Source organism: Pinus tabuliformis, chromosome 2_2, assembly GCF_031772625.1.
Source record: "Pinus tabuliformis cultivar Carrire ecotype Pingquan chromosome 2_2, CPIR1, whole genome shotgun sequence".
In the NCBI taxonomy this organism is placed as follows: Eukaryota; Viridiplantae; Streptophyta; class Pinopsida; order Pinales; family Pinaceae; genus Pinus; species Pinus tabuliformis.
Genome location: NC_142300.1, coordinates 1,266,565,678 through 1,266,575,384, shown reverse-complemented (window position 1 = coordinate 1,266,575,384; position 9,707 = coordinate 1,266,565,678).

Genomic DNA, 9,707 nt, shown 5'->3' with positions numbered 1-9,707 from the left:
TAGTTTTGAGGTTGATGGTATTGTGTTACTATGGTTTTGGACCGTGGTATTGTGAAGTACCTAAGGCTATATAAGGAGAAGATCATTAGGCAAAGGAGTAAGCAATGTGTGTCTGACGAAGTGAGAAGATCTGGTATTACTGTTTATCTATTCGGGACGCTTGGCAAGGGTCAGATCTGACAGCGAAGGCATAAGAAACTATTTCTAGATCTGCACGTGGGTTGCCTTTGGTGAAAGCGCGTATACACGCGGTTTTGGTACAGTGAAGTAGCGTATGCATAATAAGATTTGATATTTCAGGTTGCTGCTGATTCTGGTGGTTGTTGCAGAGTCTGGGCTCTGGTTTGGGTTCTGTGTTCTTGATGACAGGGTTTCAGTGATTCAGTATTGGGTTGTTTAATGAATTATGATGCAAGTATAAGTTGATGATTGTATTGCGGTAATGTTTGTTTTGTACTCTTGGATCCAGTCTGAAAATTGATGAAACGTGGTCCCTGAAGGAAAGCAGGTTGTAGGGTCAGCACCTACGTACTAGTAAATGGATCGGCTAGTACAAGAGCTGAGGGGGTTGTAGCTCCCTTCCAAAAGTAGTTGGAAAATGAGAGAGGGTTGTAGCCCTCTGCAGGTTGTAGCCTGCGTACTGGTAAAGGACTGCACCAATACATTGTAAAAGAAGTTCTTATTAAAGAAGGAAGAGACGAATTGCAGCAGGTGGTTTTCACCCACATTGGGTTTCCACCTTATATCATGGTGTTCATGTGTGTGGCTCTTGTGTGATGTTCTGTTCTGTTATTCTGCACCTGTTTACTGTTAATATGCTTAATAATGTTCTGATGCATTTACTGAAGATTAAGCTAACTGAATTATAAGATCTCTGGATATACGCGAGTTTCATTAGACACAGTAGCGTGTACACGCGGGTTCACTTAATTGAAGTAGCGTATATGTTTCTGAGTATGAAATTGGAAAGTTTTTACTGATCTGATAATACTGATTCACCCCCCCCTCTCAGTATTATTTCCAACAATTGGTATCAGAGCAGGTCCTTCAGAGGAAGCTTGATCGCTTGAAGGAAAAGATCCATCAGAATGGCTAATCCAGAAAGAGAGGCACACATCAGGCCACCAGTCTTTGACGGGAACAATTTTACTCACTGGAAGATAAGAACCACTGCATATCTACAATCACTTGGAGCAGAAATTTGGGGAATCGTAGAAGGAGGATACAAATTCCCATCAGCAACTCCTACAGATCCAGCAGAGAAAAAGCAATATGAGCTCAATGCCAAAGCTGTTACTGTCCTATTAAGTAGTTTGACACAATCAGAATTTATGAAGATCATGCATTTCAAATCAGCTAAGGAAATATGGGACAAAATCGTCACAAGCTACGAAGGAGATGATCAGGTAAAAAGAGCAAAGCTTCAAACTCTCAGAATCCGGTATGAAACTCTTAAGATGCATAGTAATGAAAGCATAGCTAATTATTTCCTGCGTATGGATGAGATTGTGAATTGTATGAGGGATCTGGGTGAAGAATTTGAGGAAGTTGTCTTAGTTGAAAAGGTTTTGAGATCTCTGTCTGCTAAATTTGATTCTAAAGTATCTGCCATAGAAGAAAAGGAGAATGTGCAGAAAATCACCATGTCACAGCTTCACGAGATCTTAACTGCTTTTGAAATGTGACAAGAGGTACCACAAGAAGCCACATTCGAAGTGTCAGAGGAAGAAGATGAGGTAAATTTTGTCAAGAATCTTGAACGGGGAACTGGACGGTTCAAAGGTAAGCTACCTTTCAAATGTTTTCTATGTGGTAGAGTTGGTCACTATGCTGCTAGATGCCCTCATAACAAAGGAAAGATATCTGAAGAAGATGGTAGAAGCTATTATACCCATATTACAAGTCCATTCAATGATAGTGAAGATATTAGAAGTCTCATGGCACATGAAAAGAAGAATGCTTCATCCAATAATAGCAAAGATATTAAAAGTCTCATGGCACATGAAAAGAAGAATGCAGAAACTGAAGAAGTTACCAAATTAAATGAACAATTGGAGACAGTAACCAGGGTAAGGGAGAAATTGCAGGATGTAGTAAAGGATCAGAGCATAACTATTCAAAGGCTTGAATCAAAGATCCTCTCTCTAAAAGAAGATCTTAAAAAATCAAGAGAACAGAACAAAGAAGCTCTTGAAGATCAAGAACATGAAGTGATCAAACTAAAGCGACAAGTGGAAGAAGGAAGAAAAGCTGAAGAAGACCTAAGGAATCAGTATCTGATAAAGGAAGAACAACATCAAGTTGAGGTAAATATCTTGAAAGGTAAACTAGAAGAAAAGGATAAGCTTTTACGATTTCAAGATAGTACTAAAGTCTTGGATGATATACTTAATAGCCAAAGGTCTCCTGCTATCAAAACTGGTCTTGGTTTTCATGAATATGTTGAAGGTGAATCTAGTTCACAAGGTGAGGCAAGAAACTCTAATGAGAAATCTAAAATGCTCAACAAGGAACAACCAAGGAAAGAAATTCCTCAAGGAAGATCCTTTACTCCTAACTATAGACGATTATTTCCTCCACTGAATAATGTTGAATGTTATGTATGTCATAATCTTGGACATGTTGCAGCCAGATGTAGAAGTAGAATGGTTCAAGAAAGATCATCGCATCTCAGGTATTTCAGAGGATATTGCTTTGCCTGCAATGCATATGGACACAAAGCAATTGATTGTGATAGAAGGAACATGAAAAATGTAAGGTGTTATACATGCAAAAACTATGGGCATAAAGCAAGGGAATGCAGGAGTAGATTTCAAAATTCAAAACAAGAGGACCATACATCATCACAGTTCCAGGAACTGAAGAAGACAGAGACAGAAAGGTGTGGCATAATTCAGACAGCTGACGTAACAGACACAGGGGAATCTGAAAGTGATGAAATTCAGTATTCCATCCTGCATACGCTGATATAATGAAGACAAGTCGCGTATATACGCGAGTTACAGGCTGCAAAGTCGCGTATATGAAGAAAGGGCAGCAGAACAGACCCAGGTTCAGTCATGGTTGGCTCAGGCTCAGGGGGAGCAGAACAGACTCAGGAAATGGTTCAGTCATGGTTGGCTCACACTCAGGGGGAGCATATACTTCAAATCATTCATTGTTGGCATTATGGTTAGAAGTTGCTGATGAAACTAAATGATACATCTTGTTGTTTGATCAAAGGAATAGTATTGCAGGCTGATGCTTATGGTACAGATCTGAATGGCTGGTCTTAGAACCTGCATCTGCTTAGGGGGAGCATGGATGGATTGATACAACTTGGCATATACAAAGGGGGAGCCAAATCAGAAACTTCAGCATGTACTCAGGGGGAGTATGGATAGCAGTATGGACAGCAGGAGGTATACCAAAGAAGAGAACATCTTGGTCCGCCCTTTGCCCTTGATGTCAAAGGGGGAGAGTGACTTGGTGTGGTGGTTGCCATCAAGTCCAAAGGGGGAGATTGTTGGCATTATGATTCAAGTGTTTTCCTTGATGGCAACTCACTCAGAGGTTGGTACAGGTGCTCAGAGGTTGGTACAGGTGATGGCAACTTAATCAGAGGACAGATCTTAGTACAGAATGCCAAGAAAGTTCATACACGCAGGTTAGTTAAGCCCAAGTTGCGTGTACACGCAGGTTGACTTCAGTAAAAGAGCGTGTATGTGAAAAAGTACCTTTGGTCCGTGGCGGTTAGTCCTTGGAAGTTGTGCCTATGGTTTCGGACCATGGTGTCTCGACGGGCATGTCGATCCCTAGTTTTGAGGTTGATGGTATTGTGTTACTATGGTTTTGGACCGTGGTATTGTGAAGTACCTAAGGCTATATAAGGAGAAGATCATTAGGCAAAGGAGTAAGCAATGTGTGTCTGATGAAGTGAGAAGATCTGGTATTACTGTTTATCTGTTCGGGACGCTTGGCAAGGGTCAGATCTGACAGCGAAGGCATAAGAAACTATTTCTAGATCTGCACGCGGGTTGCCTTTGGTGAAAGCGCGTATACACGCGGTTTTGGTACAGTGAAGTAGCATATGCATAATAAGATTTGATATTTCAGGTTGCTGCTAATTCTGGTGGTTGTTGCAGAGTCTGGGCTCTGGTTTGGGTTCTGTGTTCTTGATGACAGGGTTTCAGTGATTCAGTATTGGGTTGTTTAATGAATTATAATGCAAGTATAAGTTGATGATTGTATTGCGGTAATGTTTGTTTTGTACTCTTGGATCCAGTCTGAAAATTGATGAAATGTGGTCCCTGAAGGAAAGCAGGTTGTAGGGTCAGCACCTACGTACTAGTAAATGGATCGGCTAGTACAAGAGCTGAGGGGGTTGTAGCTCCCTTCCAAAAGTAGTTGGAAAACGAGAGAGGGTTGTAGCCCTCTGTAGGTTGTAGCCTGCGTACTGGTAAAGGACTGCACCAGTACATTGTAAAAGAAGTTCTTATTAAAGAAGGAAGAGACGAATTGCAGTAGGTGGTTTTCACCCACATTGGGTTTCCACCTTATATCATGGTGTTCATGTGTGTGGCTCTTGTGTGATGTTCTGTTCTGTTATTCTGCACCTGTTTACTGTTAATATGCTTAATAATGTTCTGATGCATTTACTGAAGATTAAGCTAACTGAATTATAAGATCTCTGGATATACGCGAGTTTCATTAGACACAGTAGCGTGTACACGCGGGTTCACTTAATTGAAGTAGCGTATATGTTTCTGAGTATGAAATTGGAAAGTTTTTACTGATCTGATAATACTGATTCACCCCCCCCTCTCAGTATTATTTCCAACACTGGATCTGCAGCAGGAGAGGCTCTAGCCTCGCAGTTTGAGCTTGATTTTTCATTAATCGCATGCTTGGTTTCAAGTGTGATGGGATCGGTGTGGTTCTTGGATAGTGGTGCGTCTTTTCACATGACAGGAGATCGAGATTTGTTTTCTGATCTGGAGGAGAAAGATCTTGGAGTGCACGTCGTGATGGGCGATGATGGTAGATATAGTGCGATCGGTATTGGTACCATTTCCTTTGAGAGGGAGTCTAGTAAACCCTTCGTATTGAAGGAAGTGATGCATGTTCCAGGATTGAAGAAGAACCTTATCTCTGTGGCAATGTTAGAAGACAAGGGATATGATGTTGTTTTCAATGAGGGAAAGGCTTTCATGTGCAGTAAGACAACTGGAGAAACCCGGAAGATAGGGGTTCGAGTGAGGAACCTTTATTAGTTGCGTGTAGATGGCTGCGCAACAATGGCATGCAAGGTAGAAGGATTGGTGAGCTGGGATGATGGCGAGCTGTGGCACGGGAGATTGGGTCACCTTCACCATGGAGCCTTGAAGATACTGTAGCAGATCACTACTGGGCTTCCTAAAGGCACTCTTGTGCAGTCAGATCAGTGCAAGGGGTGTACTTTGGGAAAGTTTGTAAAAGCCACCTTTCACGAGAAGGATAGTCGTGCCACGACGATCCTTGAGAGAATTCACACAGACGTGTGTGGACCTTTCTCAGTAGCTTCGACAACAAAGCACATGTATTATATGATCTTTGTTGATGATTTCTCTCGTAAGTGCTGGATCTTCTTCATGTAGAAGAAGAGCGAGACATACTCAAAGTTCTGTGAGTTCAAAGCACTGGTCAAGAAGGAGTTGGGGAAGAAGGTGAAGGCTCTTAGGAGCGATAATGCTGGTGAATATATCTCTGGCAAGTTCAAGGACTTTTGCAGTGCAGAAGGGATTCGAAGAGAGCTCATAGCTCCCCATAACCCACAACAGAACGGGGTTGCTGAGCAGAAGAACAGAATGATCGTGGGTGCTGCACGGGCGATGTTACATGATCAGGGCCTACCCCTTCACTTGTGGGTGGAAGCATGCAATACAGTAGTATATGTGTAGAACCATTGTCCTCACAGGATACTTGGCATGAGTACACCCGAGGAGGCTTATTCTGGTAAGAAGCCTGATCTTTCTCATTTGAGGATTTTTGGTGCTAACGTTTGCATGCATGTGATGAAGGATGCCAGGAAGAAGTTGGAGCTGACCACAAAGGTTGGGATATTTGTGGGGTACACTGATACGCCCCACAACTATCGTGTGTGTTTTCCAGACAGTGGCAAGACTGTTGTGCGACGGGATATAAAATTTCAGGAGGAGAAATCCATGAAGTGTTCGCTTGAGAGGGAGCCACACTTGCATGAAGATGAGGAGCTATTAGTTCCTAAGGATGAGCTTCAGGATGTGGATAAGCCACAGGACGAAGTTCATGGAGTGGAAGAGACCACTCATGCAGCACCAACCATCAGAGGGCGAAATCACTTGACAGAAGCTGAGCGACTGGCTCAAGATGCAGAGAAGGTTGTAGGATCACCTACAACTCAACGTAGACAGAGACAATCACCTGATCGGTACACTGGATACATGGCTCTTGTGAGCAAATGTGTTGTGACTGAGCCATCCTCTTTCGAGGAAGCTGTGGAGGATCTCGCATGGGTAGATGCCATGGTGGAAGAGTATGATTCGATTGTCAGAAACAGTGCATGGGAGATTGTCCCAAGACCGGAAGGGAAATTAGTGGTACGTTCGAGATGGATCTACAAAGTTAAGCAGGCAGTTGACGGGAGTGTGGAGAAGTACAAGGAAAGATTTGTTGCCCGAGGCTTTTCACAGATAGAGGGGATCGATTATGAGGAGACCTTTGCACCTGTCGCAAGGTATTCTTCCATACGGATGATTCTTGCTCTCTCAGCGCAGATGGGATGTCACATTCATCAGATGGATGTGAAGACTGCGTTCCTCAATGGAGTCATTGAGGAGGAGGTGTACATAGAGTAGCCTGAAGGTTTTGATATCTTCAGCAGCGAGTCGCATGTGTGCATGCTCAAGAGAGCACTGTATGGGTTGAAACAAGCACCACGTGCTTGGTACACACGGATAGACAATTATTTCACTAGACTTGGATTCTCCAAGAGTGAGGCGGATCCTAACCTATACCAGATTGTGGTGGAGGGTAAGTTGCTTATCGCTGTACTTTATGTAGATGATTTGATTCTAACGGGTGATGAGCTGTTGATACTTTCATGCAAGGATGATCTTGCTAAGGAGTTTGAGATGAAGGACTTGGGCCTCCTTCATTATTTCCTGGGATTGGAAATTTGGCAGCGCAGTGATGGACTATTTGTTTCTCAGGGTAAGTATGCTCGGGAGATACTGGAGAAGTTCAACATGCATGGCTGCAAACCTGTTGATATTCCTGTTCCTGGAGGTTGGAGGAAGGAGGATGCCACTTCAGTAGAAGAAGTGGATGCCACTGTTTATCGACTATTGGTGGGGTCACTTATGTATCTGGTCAATACACTACTGGATATATGCTATGATGTTAACCAGCTTTCACAAGCTATGGTTAAGCCAACCAAGCTCTTCTGGAAGGCAGGCAAGCATGTATTGCGTTATTTGAGAGGCACATCGGGATATGGTTTGTGGTACTGACAGGAGGATGAGGTGAAGCTATGTGGCTTCACGGATGCAGATTGGGCAGGGAGCCCAACGGATAGAAAGAGCACATCAGGAGGGGTCTTCAGAATCGGGTCGACAGCAGTTTCTTGGTACAGTAGGAAGCAGAGATCCGTGGCACTTAGTTCAGCAGAGGCCGAGTATATGGCAACAAGTTTGGCTGCATGCGAGGCTATATGGATGAGGAAGATCCTGGTCGGGTTGTTCTGTTCTCACTTGGAGCCTACAGTGATTTATTGTGATAACCAGAGTTGCATTAAACTCTCGGCTAATCTAGTATTTCATGATAGATCGAAGCACATTGACATTAGGTACCATCATATCAGAGATTGTGTGCAGCAGAGAGTCATGTTACTTTCATACATTCCAACGGAGGATCAGGATGCTGATATCTTGACGAAGGCACTCACTAGGAGCAAATTCGAATACCACTGAGGCAAGATAGGGGTTGCTGATAATCCATATCTTATTGAGAGGGAGTGTTGAGAATGCAACAAGATGATGGAGCTTAGTGGAAAGAAGTCGCCTTCACTAAGTGGGCCCGCAGGCTATTTTTGGCGCAAAGTCTATTTTTAGACTATGTCTATTTTTAGACATATGGATCATGGTCTATGAGTTGAAGTATGTTATTTGTGGATGATTGGTCATGTTGGTAAAAATATATGGACTTCTATTTTTAGACATATGGGCGGGTTTCTATTTTTATACTGCCAGGCTAAAAATAGAACAATCAAATATTATTGTCTCATAATAATATTTAGACTATAAACATTATCTTATCCTCTTGGAGCACTTCAGTTTGAGCCATAGATGTGGCACATGCAGCTGTCAGAAGGAAATACACTTTTCTTGTGGGTCAGTTGAGCTATTGCATGTAGGACATCAGTTAGAACTCATGTGGTTGAGTTTGGTGGAGTTGATTGTGGAGTTGATGGAGTTGTGTTCAGTTTGACTTGGTTAAACTAGTTGTATTTTAGTCTAACTAAAGAATACTCTAGTGATGAGTTGTGTGAATTAAATTATAAATTAATTCACTAATTATTAACTCATAGAGCAACTGAAGAATACATCAGTTAACTCAGTGCATGGACAATTCAGTGGAGACAGGTGTTAGAGGTTGAGATTGCTATCAGTTGTGACTATAGTTGTGCATGAGATCTTGCACAATCAATGGGATTGAGTTATGCCAATGAGGACTGCGCAGTGTGGGCCAATACCAAGGTAATTGTAGCCTGTGCTCACGTGATTTTCACTTTGGATTGTGTAGTGGAGGTAGGAAAAGCAGCGGTGGAGATTTGAACCTGTGACTTGTTCGGATCTAAGCTAGTTTTGTGTGTAACAGGTGGAGATAGTACTGAGTACTTGTGAGGAGTATTGTACTATGTTCTCTATCATTATAATATACAGATAGTGTGGGGTTTTCAGCTGTATGCTTTCCCCAGGTTACATACTGTGTTAATGTGTGCATGCAATTGATGTTTCATTGTTTTTGATGCTGCTAAATTGATGATCAATGTAGAGGAGATTATGTATTGTGCATGTATTCCGCAATAGTGTATAATCGGGATAATCTTTGTGAATAAGTGATTAATTATTCAAAATTTCTACATCGTTCAAATCCCGAGTCACCTGCTAATTGCTGCAGAGCATAACACAGAAATAGCTTAGGAAAAGCAAGTCATGCAAATTGAAAAACGACATACCATCAAGCCTTGCTAATCCCAAGTAAAAGTTTTTCGAATAATAATCTGACACATATACCAGCAAATTATGAGGTCACCTACCTCCCCCCTTCAATGTGATAGGCAATCCTCGGCCGTCAAATGAGGGAGCGACATGCCGAACTACCATGGTACAGAGTCATAAAGGAAGAGCGTATGCCGAAATGCCATATTCGCAAAAGGAGTAGGTTGCCAAAATCGAGGTGTATAATAGGATCACTTAACAAATAAGATAATGCTATGATATGATGCGAGGCTAGGAGTATAGGACAGCTGACGTGCACAAAAAGTATAATGCGGTCATGATCGAATTTTCCGTCATGATTGGTTATAATATATTTTCATGTGTTTAATCGTTCGGAGAAATGATATACATAATCTTATTTGACGTAGTACAAAGGTATAAGACAAAGAATGGTGTTGATGATTGCTGTTGGTGTATAAGGAATGTGAC